This window comes from Natrix helvetica (genome assembly GCF_964273705.1).
Source record: "Natrix helvetica genome assembly, chromosome: 2".
Taxonomy (NCBI): domain Eukaryota; kingdom Metazoa; phylum Chordata; class Lepidosauria; order Squamata; family Natricidae; genus Natrix; species Natrix helvetica.
In genome coordinates this window covers 264,856,355-264,882,624 of record NC_138552.1, presented here as the reverse complement: position 1 = coordinate 264,882,624, position 26,270 = coordinate 264,856,355, and the positions used below count along the sequence as shown (strand labels likewise).

Sequence of the window (26,270 nt, the reverse complement as noted above, 5' to 3'; positions counted from 1 at the left end):
GCGCAGTAGAGAATAAAACTCCCTTTCAACAATCTCTCCTGTACTAAATCTTCCCCTCCCAAATACCAGCCCCCCATCCCCATTTCAATGGCAGCCAAAAACAAATAGCGAAGCAGAGGCTGACATTAATGCCCATACCTTTGTGAATGAGTCATTAAAGAAGTAGAAACTCAAGAGAGGCAGAAACTCAGCTGCCCCTACCTTTGTGAATGAGTCATTAAAGCCTGAGCCTACATAACAAAGGTAGGATTAAATCTCTACTGATCTCACCACAGGGCACCAGGGAAGATACAACCAAATTTGGACTCAAAACACAGACTACAAGAATACAAGTTCAAAGCCCAGAGGGGGCATAACAACAGGTACTTTCAGCATTGCTGCCCTTTTCTTCTTCACCCAACATCTTGAAGCACGTGATCACCTTTTTCCACAAGACATCAAGCCAAGAGATTCTGTCCACCATTAAACCATCTTTCCAAGCAGTCTCCATGTGTCCAGTGTTTTTTTTTCCGACTTGGAACTGAACCAGAGGTGGGTTTTAGCCAGTTCACACTGGTACAGGCGTACTGGTGGTAAAATTTAGCGTACCTTTCCGTACCCCTTCTTCCATAGGCCCCATACCAGAACGCTGCCTCTGCCAGCCTGCCCACCCCAACCCCCCACTCGCTCCCCCGCCCACCCAGTCGCTGCTCGCTTGCTTGCTCATTTGCCCCACCCATCCACATCATGCTTGCCCCACCCACCCACTCCCTTTGCCCACCCAGCTGAGGCTCTGAGGGTGCAGGCAGCTGGGGAAGTGGGGGGGGGAATACTGCCCATCTGCCTGCTCCCTCCAGAAGCAAACAGGCATGCCCTGGGATGGTCAGCGGTCCATGCTCCACTGCCATGTGACCACTCTGGGGGCACAGCACCTGCCTGGATGTGGCTGCAGCCGGCAACAAGACGTGAAGGAGAGGCCGAGAGTATTCCGAAGTCAATATGTTGGCAGGGAGGTTGCATGGGGCTGGAGGCAGCAGGGAGGCAAGACATCGAGGCCACCCTGGGTGCCTGCAACAGGATGCGGCAGCTGCTGGGAGGCTGCTCCTTTGTGCCCCCTTGCCAGCAGCAGTTGGATTTCTTCTGCTGATCCTTCCTCTCCGGGAGTCCAGGCCACACGCCACCACATTTGATACTCTGGGATGCAGCCAGGAAGGATAGCTAGGAGAATGCCAACTGCATCTGGGAGTGTCCCCAAGTTGGTGGGGTGGTGGGGAGATTGCACGGGGCTGGAGTGGAGGTGGCAGGAAGGCAGGGGTCAAAGCTATGCCCCCATACTGGCGAAAAAAATAAATCCCGCCATCCTGAAACTGTGCCATGAGGTAAGGGAAGCAGGTCTTAGGAGAGACCTTCCCTCCCCCTCCAGAGAGCCCATGCCAAAAGAAGAGGTGGGCTGGTTTGAATGCGGGTGAGGGGGCAGTTTTAGTGGCCCGGCTTCTTTGGTAGTTTGGGCAGGTGGAGAAAGGAGGCATGCAATAGCCGAGGGTGAAGGTGCTCCCCTTCGCCCTTGGTGGTGGGGGTGCTTTATCACAAGGATCCTTTCTTTCTCTGCCTGCCCGAATGAGTGAAGGATGTGCTGGCCCCAAACCGCCCGCTCGTCCACATTCAAACCAGCCCGCCCCTTTTTCTCTCCAGGCATGGGCTCTCTGGAGGGGAGGGAAGGTTCTTTCCAAAGACTGGCTCCTTTCCTCCCCTCCTGCGGCTGACAAAATGGACATTTTCACAGTGGTGGCTGAAGCACAATCAGTTTTGGTTCTCCCTTCTAAAAAGTTTTGAAACTCACCACTGCTGCAGGAAAACCCTATGCTGAACTCTTGGAAGGATGCCTACATTTCTTTAATACCCAAAGATGGATTGGATTTAATTTCTATGAAAAATTACAGGCCAATTTCTCTCCTTAATAATGTTCGCAAATTCTTTACATCTCTTTTAGCCAAAAGATTTAAAAACGTTTTACAGGATTATACACATGAAGACCAGTGTGCTTTCTTACCTAAAAGACATCTAAAAGATAATGTCAGAATAATTTTGACTATAACTGAATATTTACAACAGTGCAGTAATGAAGTGGTTGCATTAATTATTCTAGATACAGTAAAAGCATTTGAGAACTTGAACTGGGTTTCTATGTTTAAAGTAGTGAAAAATATGGACTTGGATTAGGTTTTATATAGAATCTATAGTCCATCTGATAGCCCATCCAAAGTGATTTAGCATGAAAGCTAAATGGAGCATATAGGCACATAGGCTTCTGAACATGAGTAGTCTAGAGAAGAATAATTGTTCCTACCCATTCCACAGCTCATATATCTCAAAACATTCATTTGGTCCCATGTTAAATTGTCTTCAGAAGTAGAGCATTCTCTAATATAAGTTATGACTCACTGAACAATTATAAGGAAGACTTCTCCTCAAGCAGCTGATATGAGGTAATATTTTTGAATGAAGTAAAAGTATATGGAGTTCACTAGTCTGTAAACAATGAGAACATTGTACATGGGATCACTGTCTTCTCAGAAAAATAAGGTCTGGAAGGCAAGATGTTGCCTTGTGAAGGAAAGAAAATGCTGGAATTCCATGGTACTTTCTATGATTTTCCAAAAGAGCCATTGCAACATTTCTTAACAATCACATACACAGTATCTGCAGCTAAAGAAGGAATTGGGTTAAGTTGCCTTTGACCTTGGCAATGTCAAGGCCTTCCAATTTTGCTAATTCAAAGATCAGGGCCCACCAACATAGGATTCAACAGTCACAGAGTCAAATGAAGAGAGGAATGAATTCGAGGAAGAATATATAACTTCATGGAAATTTAAGTAACACAACAGTAATGTGTTCCAGAGTTTTTTAAATACATTCTTTAAGATATCCAGTTGGAGATTTCGAGATTCAAAAATTGTCCTGGTATAATGTGCAAGAAGGAGCAATTCCTGATGTCCTGGCAGCTTTCACATTGACCTTCCTTATGGAAAGCTGGAAGAAAGCATTGGAAACCTTCCTTCCTTTCTACCCTCCCTTCCCCTCTCCCTCCCTTTTTCTTCTCCCCTCTCTTTCTGAATTAGCTTATTAACTACTTTCCTTGCTTTAAATCTCTAAGTTAATTAGTAGTTATGTTAATGTTAAGTATGCTTCTTTTAATCACATAGTTAATCAAAGTGATTTGAATAATCTAGATTGATTGGTTATTAATTCTCTATTTTTGCACCTTTGAAATGGGTAACACATATTGTATATCAGTGCTGGTTTATTGTGCTATGTTCACCTATAAAGCTGAAGTCATTTTTTTAAATTAAAGTTTTAATAAGTTTTACAATTGTTTTCTCCCTCCACTCCCTCTCCCCCCAACCCTACCCCGTCTCCATCCCTCCCTCCCCCCGACCTCCCAGAGCAAAGTTCAGGGTATAATCATTTGACAAACATATGCTAACATAGGCTAACTAATTTTAACATTCAACCATTCTTGTGCTTTAACTCCCCCTTTCTCCAGCTAACTTTGAATAATTTGCAATATTGCTTATGCCTTCATTCATAAGCTAATTGAAGCTTTTTAGTCTGGTATTTCTTTTGAATATAATCAATCCATTTTTTCCAGTCCAGCTTGTATTTCTCATCTGAGTGGTCCTTCAAATACGCTGATATTTTGGCCATCTCGGCTAGGTTAACTACTTTTACTGTCCATTCTTTGTATAGTAGGCAACTCTTCCTTCTTCCAATATTGCGCCACCAACAATCTTGCTGCCGTCGTTAGATTCAAAATCAAGTTAGTTTCTATAACAGTAGAAGTCATTTTGTTGTTCAGCAGCAACTTGGAAAACCACAAGAAGGAAGCTGGGGCTATTCAGATGTTATCTGACCAGAATGATTTTAACCACAATTATAAATCATTGTATAAACCATGATTATCATTAATTAAAATCTTTTGGGGCTTTACCCTTTGGACAAATATTGGATTTTGTTCACTATTCCAAGAATGTCTTTCAATGATTTTCAGACACAGAAGACCACATAATCATTTGTAAAGCCAGATAATTTTAATAAGAATAATTGTTTAAAAGCATTCAAAGCAGCAAGGATTTTTCTCATGCTTTTAAAACTTCTATAATCCAGATTCCATCAGGCATTCATGTAGAAGATGATGGTTTTTCCATGACATGATCAGAAGTCTTTCCCTTAGCTGCTCCTGAATGACTGGAAATAATTTGAAACATATTGGTATGGTGCATCATTCAAATATTTTTTTTATCTTTCTGCAGATAGTAGCTCACAAAATATCATTCAGTTCAACCTTTGGTTTTTACTTGGGAGTAAGGAGGATATGAATGGATCTAATAGCTCTTATTTTTTTTTAGACAAAATTTTATTGATTTTTAAGAAAAATAGACAAGGAAAGGGGTAGTGGAATAAGTTACAAATTTTGGCAGTTACAATATACAGGAGGTGGTCCCTCCCCCCGTACTCATACATTTCATTTATTAATACATTAGATTATTACAAGTCAATGGTATTCTGTCAGCATATAAACTTTTATCTTCAAATAATTTCAATCATTTTACATCAAACAGATTTTCTTGTTCATTTTTGTGATTTGAGTTTTCTCGACGTTGCCCCTTCTCCCCCCACCAGCAGAGCTCCGGCCCCTCCCGTGTCCTGTGTGTCTGGTGTAGTATCATCAGATTTATCTAGGAGGGCTTTATTTTTTTCCATAAAGGCCTGAGCCTCTGTGGTTGTGTTGATTCTAACTCTTGTGTCCTCCCAGAAAATTAACATACCTTCAGGCATCAACCATCTGAACCACACCCCTTTCTGGTATAATTTCTTCGCTAATAGCAAATAGTTTTTTCTTCTCTCTCTCACTTTCTTAGGGATCTGTTTCAGAATGGTTACTTCTCTATCCTGGTATAAATGGATCTAATAACTCTTATTGATCAGGTTGGTTTATGAAGTCATCTTATTCTTTTTTCTGTGGCCACAGGTTCCTCTGGTAAATATAATACATTGTCCCTCCTTTCCACCCACAGTTTTAAATCCATGGGTGTCCATAGATCATTTTGCTTCTAGTGTTAATGTAATGGAAGTCCATGTTCTCATCACTTTTCTTCTTCCTCCAAATGGTTACTTCTTTTCTAATGGTATAACTCATATTAAATCATGCCAGCAATATCTGAAAATATTTCAGATTTCCTTTCCATTCATCACTGTTTGAAGTAGGCTCAAAGCATTGTCAGAGTGCTTCGTTTCAGAGACAATTTCTCATGGGGTGAGAAATTGGTTTATGTTGTATCTCCGTGTGTATGTGTATGTCTCTCTCTATGAGTGTGTTTGGTTAGGGTTAGGGTTAGGAAGTTAGTTCCCACCCCTCCCTCTCCTAGAAAAATGAAATATTTTAGGAAATATTAAAAAGGCAGAATATTATATTTCCCTGGATGAGAAAAAATAGAAACATGTTTTAAAGACAAAGCAGCTCCCTGAAGCTTCCTGCCCACCCCTTTTTTTGTCAATGGGCCATTAAGGCCTGAGCCAGTCTATTCTACATAACAGAGGTAGGATTAACCCTCTACCCATCTCAACAGATGGGACCTGGAATCAGCTAGCACTCAAACAAGGTTGGGCTCTCAGGGCAGCCTAGAAAGTTAGCTAAGACCCCTGTCCCCTGGCAGTCTGAAAGCCAATGGAATACATTTCTTACACAGGAACAGGAAACAGAGAGGTAGGGCTCAACAGAGGTTATAAAACTCAGGCTCTCTCAGCATATCAGCCCTTTTCTGTTTAGGAGTTCAAGCCATGTGATCATGTCCACCATTAAACCATCTTTTCAAACAGCCTCCATGTTTCCAGTGTCTTTCCCCTTTCTTGGACCTGAACCCAGAAGGACATTTCTACAGTTCTACAGAGTCTCTACAGAGACTCAACTTTAGAAAGCAAAGAACTTGATGATGGGGAGTGGAGGAATATTCAGTCCCAAGTCTAAAAATCCTGGGAATATTGGAACTAGTATGTTTAGATTGGCAGCAAACACTGATTTAATCGTGCAAGGAATCCTTCCTTTCTTTTAAGTCATCTTGTTCAGTTGTGGTTAGCTTCATCTTCATTCTAAAATACTCTCTTTATTTATTCATTCCTTTAGAGATAATAACGTGCTTTCATGTGCAGATCTCAGGCTCAGATAACTGACTGTGGTTAAAGTACCATTTCAAATTTCTATTTTGGTACCTTTATTATCTTGTAATCCTTTAATTCCATTGTTTGGTGTGCACACAAACACCAGTCATTCTGAAAATCCCTTTAGTCTGTAATTCTTGATAAAAGGAGGAGAAACTAGATCCATTCAATTGCAATGTTATACTTGAGGGATTTCTCATTCTGCCTCTTCCAGGAGAGAGGAACATCTCTCCATTGAAGAATGGGTGGCAGGAAGCAATCACCCACCCCACAGTTGGTAGCCCTCTTAGACCTGGTTACAATTCCCAGCTATTCTCATTGTTATCTTTATATAATTATTGTTCTGACCCCCCTCTTCGTACACCAAAGCACTCCAAGACAAGAATACTGCTAGATGATTTATTCACAGTAAATTAACACACTGACTAGACCTTGGCAGCAATCCAGACTTCCAAGATAAGAAACAGACAAGAGAGCTTCTCCAGCATTGGTAATTAAGTTGAATCCTGCAACCAGCCTCCTCACAAAGTCTCTCCTTATATTCTATCTTGAGAGGAGCCTAATTACAGCCACCTGGGTCCAATTATCTTCTGTATCTGCGTAGTTGTTCTCTACGTCTATCAGCCCTCTCGTTCCGGGCGTCCAGGACCAACTCCCTTGCCTCCTCCCCACTGCTCCAAGGCATGACGTCAGGAGCACACTCTCTTTGGCTTTCACCACTGCTCTATGCCTCAGGCGCCTCCTGGTGCCCAACAAGCCTCTCTGATCCCTGCTTGGAGTCGGAAACCTGTCCAGGGTCCTCCACATCTTCCAGAGCTGACTCATAGGGACCCTCGCTGTCAGAGTCTGTTTGCAGCTCCAACGGCTTCTGCTGGGCCACAACAATTATACATCCTTACATGACCCCAATTTGTGATTCTGTCTTTAAATCTCAAGAGTTTCCCATTGTAGGTATATTTCATGTTCCCTCTCCATTTTTCCATATCTTAGATTAGATTACCCTTAATTGTCTATAAATGGCAATCCTCGTTCTTCAACGTTCATTACAATTCCCTTAATCTGTTATATAGAATAACAAACATCTCACTTTATTCAGCATCTTAAAAGTTCTATATATGTCCATGTCATATATTTTAACCCATGCTTAGTTGTCCTTCTATTATCATATTCAATCAATTCACAACTCAGTTTATCATGTATAAAAGTGAATCACAGATCTGTGTTTTACAGCCTCCCCATATCAGTTTCATATTTGTCCATATTCCATATATTTGAATTTTTATTAAGCTATCTTTCCATTATCATATTCAATCAGGTAGCAACTCCATTTTATTGTCACATTTAGGAAGAAAGACCTTATCTTAGCTTTATATTTTCCATATAACAATTTCTAGTTGTCTGATTTTTTCCTGATAAGTCTTTTGTCTCACTTCTCTGTTCCTGTCTTCTCCCTTTTCTTTGTTTTGACACATCCACTTTCTTCAATTTACCCCAGGCCACCATCAAAAGGATATTTTATATTTCTGTTTGTTGGGGCATAATCTCCTACGTCAATTTCCTGATGTCACTAACAACCTCCAAAACCTCTTTTATCTGTTTTTTATTTCCTTTTGTTGGCACACCTCTCCTTTCTACAATTTTCCCTATACCACTGCCAAGGCCAATGGAGTTTTTTGTCTGCTTTTTATTTCCCTCCATTTCTACCCCTTCATTGTCTTGCCCCCCCCTTCTTCTTTGAATTCTTCTTTAGATATCTGCTTCTCTGGGTTCAGAATTCTATTTAGGCTTGATTTTAATGATTTATGCATATTTTTTATAATTTCATGTAGTTCTTCAAATTCCCATCTTTCCATGATGTCCAGTTCCAAAGTTACAGTTAGTTATACAGTTCTTATTTCAGAGTTCTGATGCACCTTAAATTTATCTACTTCAACTGCTGTGGGTAAGAGTGATGGGAGCCATCCTGGTCTTTTGTTCTTCCTTAATGTCTAGTTCCAAAATTACAGTTAGTTATACAAGTCTTATTTCAAGGTTCTGGTCCACCTTAAATTTAGTTAATTCAACTACTATGAAACCGGAAGAGAAGCTGGAGCCATCTTAATCTTTTGCAGAGAGAAAAAAAGGAAGATATAAGATATAATTAAAATGCATTGACGTTAAAAGTGGAAAATAATATACATGTTCTCAAATTGTTTGGGTCACTCCCTGGTTTACCTGGGTGCAAAGCCGTTAAGCATGGGAGTAAATACAATGTTCCAGAAATTGTTAGAGATATGTCCAAATAATTGATACAAGATGACAACTATACTTCTGTAACCAATTATTTTCTTATGGACATTGCAGCAGCACAGAACTTTGCCACTGTATACCTGGTAGCTGGGTTTGTGTCCTGGAGAAGAAAGTCTAAATAAAAATTGTCTGTCCTCCTTGGCAATCTCTCTAATAAGGGGAGAATATGTGCAGACCTACAAGCTCTGTATAGCTCACAGTGTAATAGAACATATGAGATATCTTCCACTTATACAAACCCGTTCTGCTATAGGTGTTCTCTTATACCTGCCCTGGAGGAGTGCTGAAGGAAGATTGTTAAATCTGGCTCTGAAGAAAGCTATTCTTTGTTTTGGGAAGATCAGGTCATTTAGATAGCTTGCCGATTCCCACACACCTTGTGTGATTCTGTCCCTACTGTGCAGGGGCAACCTATTTAGTTCTTCATGGAACTCCATGTCCTTCATTCTATTGATTACTACTTGCTTTGCTTGATCAAAGCCTAGGGACATTAAGAATACCAGTGAGAGCCCATAAGAGCCCAGCTTGTGATCAATTGCCTGTTTCCAGGAGGAGGGGAAGTTGTCAGTCAACACTAGTGGGGACAGTCCCTCTGGAAAGAAATGCATTTTAAGCCAATGAATGTTCATCATCTTCCAGGCTCTTACCTGAATTTGAGGCATGCCTGTCTCAATTCTTAACTGGGCATTTGGCGTTCCATTGGGTGCAGCTAAGATGGCTCACAGGAATTTGGTTTGTATAGTTTCTAGCAAGTCTTTCTTTGCAAGGATTCCAGTTTGTGTCCCATATAGAATTTGTACCAATGTTTTGGCCTCATATTTCCCATTCTTGACTGTTATTATTCTTTCCCTTGCCACCTTCCACTTCTGGTCAATTGTAGCTGCTCAAAATATATCAATTGGAGCAAACTTGCAAACAGCCAGATTCGGGTACATTCCTCTTTGCCTCCTGCTTTTCCAAATTCTGATTTATGGCAGTTGGTTAATTAAAACTTCCCGCACAGTCAAGATTACATTATCAGTTGTCAGTGAGAAGAAGTGCTTTTTTCTTGACTTTTTGGAGCTGCTTATGATATATTAGTTGGAAGAAGTTCAGACGAAGTAAATTCTTCAGAGTGTTTGATTTCTATTTCAAATCCAGATTTAGAGTTTGTATTTGAGTGAGTTTGTCACTTCTCTGCTTTCTCTCTTTCTGTCTGAATTAGTTTCAAACAAATAGCTTTCACTGGGGGGTGGTGGTGGTAGTGTTTCAACCCTCCATTTTCCTTTTCTTTCTTTTTTTCTTTTTGAAAAAATCCTAATCTGACCATCAATATTATTTATGCTCTCAAGATTTCTTTGCCTTTTCCAGGTTTGATTTATGGTTGTGGGTTAGATAAATTTTCTTACCAGTCTTTCATCTCTTCCTCACCGTTCTGCTCATTTGTTTCGACTGGAAGTCAGCATCTTGTCAGCCATGTTGCAGGCTGCCATCCCTACTCTGATTCAGAGGGCAAATCTCTGACCGGTGAGGGACCTGTTGCCTCCGCCTGGGTGTGATGAGACGTTGCCCCTTCTTCGCCCCCCCTCCATGAGACTCCTTCATTGAATAGCTTAGCTCTGGTTTTGACAAGGGAACAACTATACGAGTAGCTAAATATTTGAGGTACATCAAATTAAATGGCAGCCAATGATATTGTGGATTTCAGACCGTGAATGTTCCTTAGTTGTGAATTGCATGATTGGCTTTCCCTATGGGTTTGCTCATTTGTTTACACTTTTCTGTTTTTAGGTTTGATTGAAAGGTCTGTGTGCCAAATTTTAATTCTAATAAATTGCTCCAATTACTCAAATAAACATTGGGCTAGGCAGGTTACTGTAAGAAGCCCAGTGGCAAGATTTTTTAAAAAACTGTTTTTTGCTCCTTGAATGCACACAATGGTCAGCATTCAGAGGCAAATTGCTTCAGCATATGGAATATTTTTTTTCAACGTTTCAACCTGTTCCAGCCTGGAGTCTCTAGAGGTTTTAGAACAAAATGCTGATAACCAACGTAGTTTTGGATGACAAGAGGCTGGTAAAGACTGGTTATAATAGAGAATCTACTGAAAAAGGACCACCTGTTAGCCATCATTCAAACCAGCCTGCTTCCTCTCTCCAGGCATGGGCTCTCTGGAGGGAGAGCGGAGGTCCCTCCCAAAACCTAGCTTGTCCTGGTGGTACTCCGGCAATAGCAGCTGAGTGAGGAAGGGAGGAATTCTGGGAGTTGAAGTCCACAAGTCTTAAAGCTGTCAAGTTTGAACACCCCTGGGTTTTTTTGTAAAGGGTTAGGGGTGCAAGGGTCTTGTAACTTGACAGCTTTAAGACTTGCACACTTCAATGCCAGAGTTCCTGAGCCAACATGACCTGAGGAGGAATTCTGGGAGTTGAAGTCCACAAGTCTTAAAGCTGTCAAGTTTGAACACCCCTGGGTTTTTTTCTAAAGGGTTAGGGGTGCATGGGTCTTGTAACTTGACAGCTTTAAGATATGTGTACTTCAAATGCCAGGGTTTCTGAGCCAACATTTTGGTTGCTAAGCAAGAGCGTTGTTAAGTGAGTTTCACCACATTTTAAAAGTTGGCCATGCCCACACAGTCACATGACTGCCAAGCCACTCCCACAAAACAGGCCACACCTACAAAATAGGTTCTAAATTTTTTTGAAACCAACCACTGAACTGAATCAAGAAGGACATTTCTTCCAACATGGGTAGAACAGAAATTGGGTAGACTGTAGCCTCAGTGATTAAAGAATAAGCAACAATATTTTTTGAAACTATTGGGAAATGCAATTTATACTCCATGCCTTTTTCTGGGGTTTGGCCTTAAAGACCTGATAGAAAACACATCAACTGCCTGTTTGAAAGGGTGGACAGGGAACCGGAGTCATGGAACATTGAGTTTGAACTGACTCATCTCTAAAAGTTGACTTTGGAAATATTCCTGGTCTTCTAGAGACCAAGTACAATTGAGCAATAATAAAATAGGAAAACAGGATGAGGGAAAAAGCTACTTCCAAAATATGTTTGGAAAAATAACATATTGCCATAGATATACTTATGCAAGAAATTTCTCAACCAAGGAGACTGAGAGTTATTAATCATGCTTTGTTTAACCAGAGTTTCTTGAATAACCATATTAGCTAACTCATAGAATATGCAAAACCAAAACCAAATTCAGTAAACCGCATTATGGATTTCTATATTGGGCGAGTCAGCTACACTGTGTATAAGAGAAAAACAGCTGTATTGCTCAACACCTCTTCTGGTATATGGGGGACAATATCTCCTTTGCAATATTCTGGGGTAAGCATGGCTCTGCAGGGGTAGAGAAGAAGTTCATATATTTGTGGGTCAGCCCTTCTCAATGCCTTTCCTGCATGACTTCCAGGCCTAGGTAATCTGGAGATGAGAATCCATTTTGGGGCTTTTAAAAAACTTTAGGTGGTCTTTCTAATAAAAAAAAAACTCTTCAACAACAACAACAATAAAGGCCAAAGGAGAGAGATATTTTTCAATCATTTTTAAATTATCCATTTGCTTTATAGCTTATCACCCTGTATTGTAACGGATATCATGATAAATATTGCTTTCTGAAGATTTGCAATGCTCTTTTTGCACAAAAACTATGAGGGGACATGATGGCTTATAGTGGCTAAGGTATTGAGCTTGTCAATAAGAAAGATTGGCAGTTCGACGGTTTGAATCCCCAGCACCACATAATGGAATGAACTCCCGTTACTTGTCCCAGCTTCTGCCAACCTAGCAGTTTGAAAGCATGTAAAAATGCAAGTAGAAAAATAGGAACTAACTTTGATGGGAAGGTAACCACATTCTGTGCACCTTCGGCATTTAGTCATGCTGGCCACATGACCACGGAGACTTCTGTGAGGCAAGCCTGAGGGGATAGGATAGGGGAGGATTCTGGGGGGCAAGCCTGAGGGAGAGAAGGGGATAGGATAGGGCAGATTCTGTGGGGCAAGGCTGGGGGAGAGAAGGGGATAGGATATTGTTGTGGCCCAGCCGTTGCCGTTGCGGTTGCCACCAGACTCCGAGAGTGAGGGTCCTACGAGTCAGCTCCAGAGGAGATGGGGGACCCTGGACTGGATTCGGATGCTGAGCAGGGATCCGAGAGTCTGGTCGGCCACCAGGAGGTGCCTGAGGCATGGAGCAGCGGTGAGAGCCAGAGGAGGGGGGCTCCCGATGCCATGCCTTGGAGCAGTGGGGAAGAGTTACTTGACAGTGACTCAGGACTCAGCAGGGAGTTTCTGGATGCCCGTTACCACCGCGCCCATAAACACAAGGAGCATGGGCGTAATTATAGGTGGTAAAGAGCTCTCAGCTGCTATTTGGGAGGCACCCTTTCCAGGTTATAAAAGGGTTGACTTTGCATACGCCCTTTGCAGCAGTCAACAGAAGACTTATGCCAGAAGCTCTAGTCTGGAATCCTGGCAAGCTGGATAGCTGCTTTTGTGTTCTGTTCCTGTGAGTTTTGTCTTGGTGGCTTGCTGCCACGGAACCTCTTGTCTGTTTGTGCAATAAACCTTGTTCCCTTGTACTGTTCCGGAGTGTGTGTTCTGTGTGGGCAACGGAGGAAGGGGGGTCAGAACAGGATATGAAGGATTCTATGGGGCATGGCTGAGAGAGAAGAGAAGGGGATAGGATATGAGGGACTTCTATGGGACAAGCTTGAGGGAGAGAAGGGGATAAGATAGGGGAGGATTCTGTGGGGCAAGGCTGGGGAGAGAAGGGGATAGGATAGGAAGGATTCTATGGGGCAGGGCTGAGAGAGAAGAGAAGGGGATAGGATATGAGAGACTTCTATGGGACAAGCTTGAGGGAGAGAAGGGGATATGATAGGGGAGGATTCTGTGGGGCAAACCTGGGGGAGAGAAGGAGATAGGATAGGGGAGGATTCTGTGGGGCAAACCTGAGGGAGAGAAGGGGGAAAGGATAGGAGAGGTTTCTGTAGAGAGAAGAGGAGAGGAGAGGCCGATGGTAACTACTCATTAATTTTCAAGCTGTAAGTGTTGATTTATCAAGCCGATCACATAGTTTCGTAGTGGAGCACAGGTATTCAGCTAGTCTCAAAATAAAGGCTTCAATCAACTAAAGAAAGTCTCCCACTAGGCTTGCCCTGATAAGCCTCATTTCCTTTCCCCCTCTTTCTATGTGAGGCTAGAAGTCCCAAACATTTATTTGGATAAGGCACCATCTCTCTCTTACGCCTGCTATCAGATATATTTTCAGATAAGCAGGGCTACAGAGATAATCTCTTCCTTCCTACTTTCTTTTTAAAAAAAGAATTTTATTGATTTTTAAACATTTATAGGAAAGGGTAGGTGGATATACAAAACTTTTGGCAGCTCCATCATGCTAGAGGTAGAAATCTCTCCAAATCTCACAACTTTTACAGAAAAGAAAAGAAAAACAAAAGATAAGAGATAAGCAGAAACAGCGTCTTGTTATACATTGTATCAACCATGTGTTCAATCATCTCTTTTGCCACTTTCTAATATATCAACAATTACAATGATATTTCAAATACATTTATTTTTGTGATCTGACTCTTTTCAATATTGCTCCCTCCCCCCTGTCTTCGGGCGAAGCTGCTGCCTCTCCCTCCTTCATATCTTGTGTATTGTCACCTTTTTCACTACCTCTTATATTTTCGTCTTCTAGGAGGGCACTATGTTTTTTTAATGAAGGCCTCTGCCTCCACAACTGTGTTAATTCTAATTCTGTTTTCCTCCCAGAAGATCAACATTCCTTCTGGCAATAACCATCTAAACCAAATTCCTTTATTATATAATTTATTTGATAAGGAGAAATACTTCCTCCTCTTATCTCTTATTTTTTTCGGAATTTGCTTAAGAATGGCAATTTCTTTGTCTTTATATTTTAGGGGTACCCCCCTTTGGGCCTCTAGTACCTCATCCCTCATGGTCTTCCTAGGAAATTTAACATGTACTTCCCTTGGAACATTATGTGTTCTGGCATATGCTGAGTTAATCCTGTAAACCAGATCCATATCATACCACAACTATTCTTTATCTCTCTTAATATATTCTGCTAAGATTGTACTCATAATATCCTTAAGATCTTCATCTTCTGTCTCCGGCAGGTTCTGCAATCTGAGAAAAAAGGACATTCTTTCAAATTCTATCTTTACCATGAAATTTTCCAATTCTCTATTCCCCTTCTGGACTCCTCCCCCAGCCTGACCGCACCCTCCTCCAGCACACCAATTCTTTGTTCATTTTCTGTTGTTTGCTGCTGTACACCTCTGAGCTGTTCTTTAAAATCTGCCACCTCTTTTTTCAACTCATTTTGTCCCTTCATAAGAGCCTGGAACATTTGGGTAACAGATAAATCTTTTGAACTCTCTCCAGTCCCTTCTTGTTATAAAAATGATGGAATTTTTCTCTGTTGAGTCATTGGGCTGGATGTAGAGGAAGTGGGTGCCGAGGCTGCCTTGCCTAGAGGTGGTTTTCTGGGCCCCATTTGTCTGAGTTCAGAGATGACTATAAATCTTTTGCAAAAGAAATGGCGTCTGTGGAGCGTGCAGCTAGGTGAGTCCGAGAAGACAGGCAAGTCCAAAAGTGAAAGTTAATCCTCAATCACAGTTCCAAGCCAAAAAGTCACAAAAAAGAGAATTAAATAATCCAAATCCAGAAAGACCACTTAACAGGAGGAGCTCCAGGAGTCCTTCAGGGGGGAGTAGTAATATCAAGCCAGGAATTTCTTCAAAGGTAGTTTCAAAAGGCAAATTTTATTTATAAGTGCGAAGAAGAAGACGGAAGCAGGCCATCTTGGCTTCCCCTTTCACAGGGAACCAGGGAGCAGAACATCAAAAGTTTCCATAAAGTTTTTAAAACAGCTCAGCAATCACCTCTTGCAGTTGTGATATAAATCTTTCTCACATAGTTAGTACAAGTGACTAATTCAACTTTTACTCTCTCTCTCTCCATTCTGAGATTGAGAGATAGTCCAAGTGCCGCTTTACCCGAGGGGGATGAAAGAACCCCCCTCCAATCTTCCAAGTTCAAATAGATTGAATCCAAACTTACAAAAGGCTGCTGCTCATCAGTTAACAAGGATTAGAGAGATTGGAGCGAACTTCTCACCTCCATCACTTCAGCCGCAACTTCTAATTAATTGCTTCCTTCCGGAATCCATTCAGCGAAGGTGCAGGCAGCCGACTGCTGCGCTGTGCACCCCCCTTGCTACCCGGCTCCTGAGGCGAGGCTGGAAACTCCCCCATGGCTGCTGCCGATTCCGGGGGCTCCAGCAAGTTGCCCTACAGCAGGTGGTCCCTCTGAGACTGCCTGTGCTACTAAAAGGAGCCCACCGGAGAGGCGAACAGCGGACGCCCAGCGTCCGTCGCTTTTGGAAACTGGAAGCCGTCTCAACCTTCCTACTTTCTTAATAAGCTTTTTGGTAGTTGGTAAAACTTGGAAGGAGTCTTGGGTGCCTTAACTTGCCTGCCTGGGTGAATGCAGCTTGCTCATTCTGTACAAGAGAATAATGTGATATGGGAATTCACAATACGATCAACTCTGTCTGCAATCCTTTTATAATCCAAGACTACACCTTGTATGGTTCTTATCGAAGTTACTGGCTAGCCTCCTCCGTCAAGAAACTCCTAACAGAACCACTAGTACTTAATTCTAATGGGGTCTGATTTTACCTTCAGTAAAAAAAAACACAATAGTATAATTTAGTTGTTTCATTCCCAGTGGATTCACAGCAGGATGAATAGTAACCAGAATGAAGTTGTCTCTGAGGAAGTGGGAGGTGGAAAAAAACCCACATATTAGTTTTATGTTCAGTTTTAAGAAAATTGTTGGGAACCTTACTTCAAAAAATTTGAGGGCATACATTAATGCCCCCCCCCCCCCCCGGATGCTGCTGTAAGATGTACTAGCTGAGGACTCAGCATAGCTGTGGTATTTATAGACATCAAAGCATTTTTTTGGCAGGGTGTTATTGAAAGGTGCCTTTCTTCTCCTACTCCCTTGCCCATCATCCATGCCCTCTACCTTGCCCCTCCCGTGTGCTCCTCTTTCCTGACCTGTCTATGATCCTGGCACTTTGACCTAAAGCATTTGTCTGACAGGGAGCCATTGATAGGGGCCTTTCGTCCCCTGCTCCCATGGCCAACATCCCTGCCCTCTACCTTGCCCCTCCCATGCCCATCATCTCTGCCCTCTACCTTGCCCCTCCCATGTGCTCTTCTTCTCATCCTGCCTATGATCCTGGCACTTTGCCCCAAAGCATTTGTCTGACAGGGAGCCATTGAGAGGGGCCCTTCATCTCCCTGCTCCCATTCCCATCATCCCTGCCCTCTCCCTTCCCTCTTCCATGTGCTCTTTTTTCCTGCACTGTCTAAGATCCTGGCACATTGTCCTAAATCCATCAGGCACTTCCCCATTGATCCCCTGGAGGGTGAATGAAACAGCTGGCTTTCCAGAGGAAGCTGCGAAGGAACTGACATCACAAACACACATATATATATGATAGATAGATAGATAGATAGATAGATAGATAGATAGATAGATAGATAGATAGATAGATGATAGATGATAGATAGATTTGAGTAGTTGTTACCATTTGTTAGCACTAGTGTTAGTAGTAGTAGTAAATACTATTTCCTTGAGGATTTTGATGCTTCAGAGTTTGCTTCGTAACTGCATCAGGAGCAAATATTATCATGGAAGTAGGTCGAGATTAGACATTAACCTTTAAGAAACTGTATAATATAAGGTCATTCCAGGAAGCACAGATGATTGAAGAAAACTGGGAGATAATATTTTATCAATTCAGACATGGAAGATAGGTAGTTGTGGCCTCTATGTAGCTTCCAGCATCTGAGATCACACTATTCATTACTCTGGTGGTAAAATGACAAAGGAGTGTGATTTTTTATTTGGTTTACAAAATTATACATAGAAATGAGAGTAGAAGGCAAGTCACCAGAGGAGCGCAATGGAATCCTTTCAGTGAATTGCACTCTCTCAGTGTCTGGGAGCGGGTAATGGTTGAAGGTGGACAGGAACTCTTCACATGAATGTGAAAAGAAGATCCATCAATGCAGGGGAGTCAGGCTATGCTGGCTGATGAAATTTGGGAGTTGAATTCTATGTAACAGTTAATGTAATAATTCCTCACGTAGTGCAGATTTCTTATCACCTTGAAAATGCAATTCAGTGGAAGTCTAAGGAGTGGTTAGGGATCATGAATAAAAGTATCCAAGACTTTCTGTGGCTGCACTCAGTTCGGGGTCATCAGATTATACTCCTACGGTCTGTGACCTCACTATGCAGTATAAATGCCACTTGCAAATCATTAACAATGGCACCCAAATGGATGTGGAGTAATAATGGAAAAATCCCCTAGATTCTCCAGCTTAATAATGATAACTTCTGTCTCAATTTGATTCAAGTTGAGACTGGATAGTTGAGACTGTGTGACCTTTCTCTGGCATTGCAACATTACCTTAAATGCCTGGCTGTACTCCATGTTCAAGAGGAATTTGTGCATTACATCACACTTACCAAGGGACATTTTGCAATACCCCCCTTGCATTTAGAAATGGAATAAACTGGATTTCCCAAAATATATTAATGATTACGTTTTTTCTCAACTTTCATAATGTGATAGAGCTCTGAAAGCCTTATATAGACAGACCCCCTTCTTCTCCTAAAGAACTTCAAGCAGCCTAGAGTGTAAGAGAACATCAGACTTCAGCCATGAAGACCCTTTTCCTTTTGTTTGCTGCTTTCTTGTTCTTCAGTCAAATTATTCCAGGTAAGAGATGGGGAAAATTAAGAGAGATACAGATTAAAATATTTACATTAAATTAAATACTGCATATAGAGCAAATCTCATGTTTTTAATGAGTATGCATTTTGATGACTAGCATTGATAAAGTAGAATTAATATGCACAGCTCTTTATGCAGGAAGACATGAGGTCTTTGCCCTAGAACTGACAGTCAATTTTTCTTAGAATATAAATATTTTATCACTAAAGAATAACACCTAAATATATGATAATGTACAATAAAAGTATAACATTGCAGATATAAAAAATATTACAAAATAGTAATTAAATGAATGGCTTTTGAAGAAAATAGAGGTATATTCATAAACTATTAATAAAGAAATCTATTAACTTTTTATTCAGCTTTTAACATAATTAAATTTATCTGAATAGACTAGCTTAAATGGTCATTTTCTCCATTTTAGTACAGTATATTATTTCAATGTAATAACATTTATATAATACATTGAGATTCTTAATATTCTGTCATATAGTTGTCTTAGAAGAATTACCATAGTGTGGATATGTGGATATTCTATCAATATTAATTACAGTTTTGAATATTAATGTAATGAGCAGTATAATTAACTTTTTCTTCAATATTAAATAATAGAGTAACAAAGTTGGAAGAGACCATTGAAAATCTTTTACTCTAACCCCCTGCCAGGCAGGAGACCCTATATCAGGGGTATCAAACTCGATTTCATTGAGGACCTCATCAGGGTTGAGTTTGATCTCTGAGGGTTGGAGTGGTCAGGGTAGGCATAGTGAGTTTGATGTCACTTGTGTCAGGGGTGCCTACGGTGGCCTGAGTGGTCTGCCAGAGAAAATGGGCTCCTGAGCTCCATTTTCAGCTGTGCCAGCCTCCTGCAACCCTCTGCCAATGAAAATGGAGCAAGCTCCGTTTCACTGCCAGAGGCACCATTTCTTTTCTGTTTCCAGGGTGACCCCACAGGCCAACTCTAAGCACCTCGCAGGCTGGATCTGGTCCCTGGGCCGTGGGTTTGACACTCCTGCCCTATATCATTTCAGCCAAATGGTTGTCAATTCTCTTCCTAAAAACTTCCAATACTGAGCATCAACAATTTCTGGAGGCAAGGCAAATGTAACATTTGAAATGAAGGAGAAGATAAGTGAAGGGGATACATTGAGGAGAAAGAAGAAACCAATAGAACTATGGTTCCCTTGAAAGTACCTAAACTAGCAAATAAAATTATTAAAATAAATACACAGCTGCTTCATGGACCAGTATAACATCTTACCCACCTACCATAGATTATTGTAAGCTTTTGACTAATTGATAATTAGAATTATTTAGTAACCTTTTAAAAGGCAACTCAATTTTAAAAACAATGTTTATAATTATTTTAGTTATTTATTGTAATAAATAAATCAACACTAATAGGACTACCATCAGATAGCAGAAAACTGCTTTACTTATTTCTAATCATACTATTCTTTTTTCACTTTTAAGTGGCATGCTAATCAGTATATTGGCTTCAATATTGTCATAACCTGCACGTAATACTATGCCCAGATTACTTGGCTTATCCTGATGAAGTACTTGAACAATTTACAAAGGTTAGGAAAGCTGGGAGCCTGCCAGAAAGCCTAATTTCAAGGAATCAGAATTTCATGACCCCTTTGGCCTGTGGCTTTAAAAAAGCTTCAGAAGACCCATTTGCTTTAATGATGCCCATCACTTTAAAAAGGGAAATAAGGCTACAAAGTTTATAGTTCGTCAGGGAGCTTTGCATCCTTCCAACTGGACAGAAATAATAAAAAAAAGCCATAGGTTTAATGCACAGCAGCCTGGTTTGAAGTATCTCAGTGACAACAGGAAATCCCAACATCAGGTTACCTAGACCAGTAGTCCCTCACTATCCCCTCATCTTAGCTTCCCCTCCACATGTTCTCCAAACAAAACTTCTAAGAAAAGAAATGAATAAGGAAGCTTCCACTATAAACTCATTGGGTTTTTTTGTCGTTGATTGTGACAGGAAGTTCTCAGCCTGCCCCTGATACCTTAGAATGCAGGAGGAGTCATCATGGATTCTGTAAGTCCTACCAGTGCCCTCCGCACACTATATCTACTGGAGGGAGTTGTCAGTGGGGACGCCTACTTTGCTGTAAATCGTAAGTCAAAAGTCATTATATTTATCCATTATGTAAAGGACCAAGTAAATCTAGGCATTTTGACTATTAATAGATAGGTTTTATGTATGCCACAAGATGGGACCTTTGACACCAACATTGCTTGACTTTAGAAGATCTGGCTTTCCATTCTTGAATTCAGGACTGTGCAGCTACAGCTACAGCCTAACTGTGCCTTTGTCCTTTGCATTGTTTTCTCTTATTTTTCCTAATAGTCTGTTGATCAGGTAATGGATGGAAGAGGTGTGTGTGTGTGAAATAAGGATATATCTCCTCAAAAATAAATTTCACTGACTTAAGTGTTCATGATGATTTGTTTTGTTTTATTGGTTTAGTTTAGTTTAGTTTAGTTTAGTTTAGTTTAGTTTAGTTTAGTTTAGTTTCCTGCCTTTATTGTTTTCACAAATAACTCAGGGCACCAAACATATCCAACATACCTTCCTCCTCCTATATCCCTCATAACTACAACCCTGTAAGTTTGGTTGAGCTGAGAGAGAAAGTGCCTGCCCCATGTCAAAATCCAAAGTAAAATCAACTTCTAGTTGCAGGGATTCACTGTAGCTCTGGTTGTTCTTGAACATTTTCTTGAAATATTCTAGTATTTGCATTTTTTGTGTGCAGTTTTACCTAATCTGGTGAAGTTTTGTAAACAATTCCCTTGAAGAAAATTCAAATTTGCACATTGCCCATAATCGTTGGATTTGAGATGAACAGCAAATAAATATAATAAATAAATAAATAAATAAATAAATACATACATACATACATACATACATACATACATACATACATACATACATAAACAACATCTACTAGTATTCATATCTATAAGCATTTTCCCCCAATGTATGCTTTAAAAAAAATACATTTGAAAATTGAGAAATGTGCAAATATGGAAGCATAATTTCAACTATTGTGGTTCGGAACCACAAATTAAGTACTGTAACTTCCATTCAAATAAAAGACAGGCATATACTAGTACTGCATTAATTGCATTAATAGTGAAGTTATGGAAATTTTACTTTAGAAACTTCCAAATCTCATGATTCCAAAACTTCAAGGAGATAAATTGTCACAAGAAATTCCGTTACACACAATGTAGCTTATATCTGATTTGAATTCTTATTGAAACCCTTCTCTTGATTAGCATTTCAGTTCAGATTAAATTATTATAATTCAAAGAAGAAAGTTTGAAGGTCAGCTAAATGAACTTCCTCCTCAAGTGTATGCCTCTTGCTTTTACAATTATTATATAGGATCCGACCTTGCTCACTGTGAAAGCATTGCCAAAAAAGCATTAAGAGTTGTTAACCTAATTTTCCAAAGCTTCTTCTCTGATAACAGTGTACTACAAACTACAGCATACAAAATTTTTGCCAGACCTATTCTCAAATATAGCTTGTCTGCCTGGAATCCACACTGTATATCAGATATTAATTACAATCAAGTGACTCCAGAGGTATTTCATGAGAAGAGTACCTCTGCTCACAGTAGAATACCTTATGCCACCAGGTTTGAAATTTTGGGTTTGGAGTGGACAAACTAGAACTAAGCCGATTAAGGACTGACCTAAGTGTAGTACACAAAATTGTCTGCTACAATGTCCTAACTGTCAAAGACTACTTCAGCTTCAATCTCAAAAATACATGGGCAAACAATTGATATAAACTAAAGATAAACTGCTCCAAACTTGATAGCAGAAAATATGACTTCTGCAACAGAGTGGTCAACATCTGGAATGCACTACCAGACTCTGTTGTTACATCCTCAAACCCCCATAGCTTTAACCTTAAACTGTCTAGGGTGGACCTCACCAGTGTGCCTACCATCCCTGTCCTATTGTCCCCATTTATCCATACTCATGTCCTGTGTTCATGTCCATGTTTATACTTATACCTGCTACCTTGTACATGTTTGACAAAGTAACTAACTAAATAAATAAATATTGCACATATGTTCTTCCAAACCTTTCTATTCATTTTGCTTTTTTTAGACCGTAATTAAACAAGCCAGCTCTTGCTTCTGTGACTACCTTTCTATTAACTACTACAAGGGTAAAGCAAATAGGCAGTGGAGAGAATAGATACCTTTTAAGTTAGTTAATAAAGAAAAATGCTTTATTTTAATTAACTGGTTTTTTTTCTCTCTCTCTAGTATTTATAGCCAGAGAAGGTGATAATCATCTCAACCATAGACAAAGGAAGACTTCTGGATTCTAGAGAAATACATGCCGGCTTTGGAAATTGGTGGCTTTGACTTCGAAGTCAAGAATAAAGAGTCATTTGTTTGGACTATAAACAGACATAATGTTCTGCAAAGAAATTTGTACTCCTCTCCTCCCTTGCCTCCCCTTTTACACTTATTCATTTTTTGATTTAAGGGCAAGTTTCAGAAAATATTAAGTAACCAGCTAGAGTTATCTACAGAATTTTGGAAATGAAAGTAAATTGTAAATTAAGAAATAATTAGGTTGAAATAATAGGTTGAATGTCAAAAAGTTAAGGTTATGGATATTTTAAAGAAAGGGAGGGAAAAAGGAAGGGAAAAGAAAGATTTATTTGCTTTTCTGAAATTCTGTGGAAGAAATTTGCATTTTTACTTACAAAAGGTAAATTACAGAGCTGGTATAATCTATTCCCCTGTGATATGCATGAAAATATCGCATTTAAAGACTTGCACAATTATGCACCTTCTGCTTCAGTTGCATATATTTGTATCTTGTGCCTTCCAGCTTTTTTCCCCTCAATTTTTTTTTCAATTATCAACTCTCTTTCAAAAAGTTTTTTAAAGAGAAAGATAAAAATGAATACAAACTAATTTCAAGTAAGAAAAAAGGAAAAATAAATAAATGAAAGGAAAAGCTAAAAGTGCAAGAAAGAAAAAAGAACTAAAATAGAAATAATGGAAAAGAGAAACAAAGGAGGAGCTTCCAATCTTCTTTACAGCAGTTATAAGTACAATTATATAATTGCCTCTTATAATATGGTTACAATATGTCTCTCTTCTTTGTAGAATCTATCATTTAATCATCAAACCCACAAATTATGTTCATTTTCCCTGTTTCATTGAAAAAGTTCATAAGGAATCTCCAATCAGTAATAAATGTGGATATTGTCATTTCTCTGATCAAATAAGTCATTTTTCTCCCAAAAGCAGAGTAAATGTTGAAGTCTGCAATTTCAGGCATGTCCATTTTAGGAAAATCACCCATGAGAGTTTGAACATTAAAAAAAATACTTTATGCATTTGCACTGAGTGGTATCTCCTTTTTTTCTATCAATATTCCTTAGTGTTATAAAATGTTACTAACAAACTCAAATAAAATACAGCTCTTAAAACAAATTTCAGAGTGTTTATTACTGATCATCCCATTCATATGATTTCTAGAAGTATTGGATAACAAACCTACCATTTCATCCAACCCATTATAAAAAAGTAGCAGGTTGAAGAAACCATCCCTATTACCCAAAGGTGCTTTTTCAAAAAGCAACCTTACTTTCATTGTTTTTCTTAAAAATATTTCACTTCCTATTCAAGAAGCATCTTCAGCTCTGAATATCTTTTAGTTTTGCAGACGCTTCTTGGATGAGAAATGAAGCGTCTTCAAGAGAAAGAAACAAAGTTTATGCAAATCTTAGACTGCACTAACAATAAATATTCTAAGATTTTCAATTCCAGTGAAAGTATTATTTTACTATTTCTGACTTATCTTGTCCCCAGTGTAATTCTGATGCTTAGTTATGTGGCCTTCAGTAGCTTTTGCTTATAAACATTAAGGTTTACTCAAGGTTGACTCAACCTTCCATCCTTTCGAGGTGGGTAAAATGAGGACCCAAACTGTTGGGGACAATATGTTAACTCTGTAAACTACTTAGAGAGGGCTGGAAAGCACTGGAAAGCAGTATATAAGTCTAAATGCTGTTGCTATTTTTTTAACTCAAGGATTAGCTAGGCTTATTTATTTATTTACTAGATTTATAAGGCTGCCCAATGCAGACAAGGTGATTCTGGATGGCATACAACAAAAAGCAAACAGTAAACCAACCACTTCCCCAAAACAAAAACAATAAATATCAAATATCAAATAAAAAAAATGGTAATGAAAGACCAAAAGGGAATCTAAAATGAGACACCAGTCAATTGGCCAGGCATTAAAAATAAGTTTTGATTTATCTTTATTTTTATTGTATTTATTAAATTATTAAATTATACATATGGGGGTGGGTGTTTCGGAGAACAAAGACAACCACAGAAAAGGCACACTTCCCAGTTCCATAAGATGACAAGATTTATAAGAAGATACTGGGAGCATGCCCTCATTATGGGACCATATGGGTAGGCATATGTTCTTGAGAGAAGACTGTCCTGCAACTAACTTGTTTTTATACCAGGTAAGGCTTTATAGATGATAACCAACACCTTTAATTGCACCTGGATGTCTATTGGAAGTTAGCACAGATCTCAGAGTAGCAGGGTTACATAAGCATAAAGAGATGCATCTGTAAGTATCTATGAAATTGCATTTTGGACCAACTGTAGCTTCCGGATGGTCTTTAAGAGCAGTCCTATGTAAAGCATGTTGCAGTAGTCCAATCAATAAGGACTGCATTGCCTGCTAGTGTAGGAATAGGCACAATTGGTGACTAAGGTACAGTTGTACAAACACCACCACCCCGAACATAGCTGCCATCTGCTCTTCAAAAAGGAGCTGTGAATCTGGGAGAAATCTCAGCTTATATGACAAATTTGAATTGGTACATTCATATATATGCAGCGGTCTTCCTTTATTCAATGACTTTGTACTTATGGTGCATATTCTGTCTCTGTACATATACCATCTTGTGAATAAATAACCTCAGTCATTTTAGGCCATTTGACTATTAGCCTATGGCTCTATAAGATTTAATTTAGTACATTGCATATGATTACTATTTTTTAACATCCCATTTCCAAGGTTAAAGTGCTTCAGTCTTACTTAGAACTTCCATTCTTCTTTTAGACCATATCAGTTAGTTGCTCTGAGCCAATCTGACAGTTGTCTTGGAATAAGTCTTGTAAAATAGGAATGATATTCTGGGTTGTGTGCCATCCAGAACAGTATGAGTCATTTTATGCTTTGAAATATTTATTTCCACAAAAACTGCCAAATTTCCATGGTCCAGAGTATGAACAAAATGTTTCAATATTTTCCAGAACATCCCACCTCTGCAGATTGAAAAGTTTGAAGCTACCTGATACTTACATTAAGATGTTGCCAGCAACAATTACAATTTCCTTTATCATTTTATTCCACTTTGACTTATAATTGATGGCACATTTTGTTTGGCATGTACACATGTTTTTGTGTGTAGACATGTTTCTGTCTCTGATAATCTATAATAGGTAAAATGCATTATCCTAGAACAGCATGATAGCCTAAGTTTTATTGTTAACTGGAAGAGTCTCAATAAAATGTGTTTTAATTGTTTATCAACATTAGTATTGAGCATATGAATATCTATTAAATAAATATACTGCTCAAGCAGACATCCTGATGCCAGACTCCCGGCCAAAATCCAGAGCTGATGGGAAGCTAGTGGGAACATCCTGCCAAAGCACTTTATTTTTTTAAATCTTATTTCTAGAGATGGGAAATGGGAGACAGCATGAGAAAGTCAAGAGGAGAAAGAAGTTTAATGTCATTGGGGGGGGGGGGATGAAGTACATGCCTATGTCTCTGTTGATTACCAGACTGGATTTAACACCAAGGCAAGGAAAACAATATGGATACAAATGCAACCATAATCATAAATC

At 39.6% G+C, this 26,270-nt stretch overlaps 1 long non-coding RNA gene across 2 annotated transcripts in view; it reads left to right on the top strand.

Annotated features, from left to right (window-relative positions):
* Nucleotides 1–23,819, top strand: part of LOC309385901 — a 216,433-nt gene extending 192,614 nt beyond the window's left edge. The window contains exons 1-3 of one of the 2 annotated variants that reach the window (XR_014174307.1): nt 18,154–18,309; nt 20,324–20,459; nt 22,632–23,819. This is a non-coding gene — a long non-coding RNA (uncharacterized lncRNA). Of the gene's footprint in view, nt 1–18,153; nt 18,310–20,323; nt 20,460–22,631 lie in introns of those variants that run through there. The other variant, XR_014174306.1, reaches the window with a different exon arrangement.
* The last annotated feature ends 2,451 nt before the right edge of the window (nt 23,820–26,270 follow it).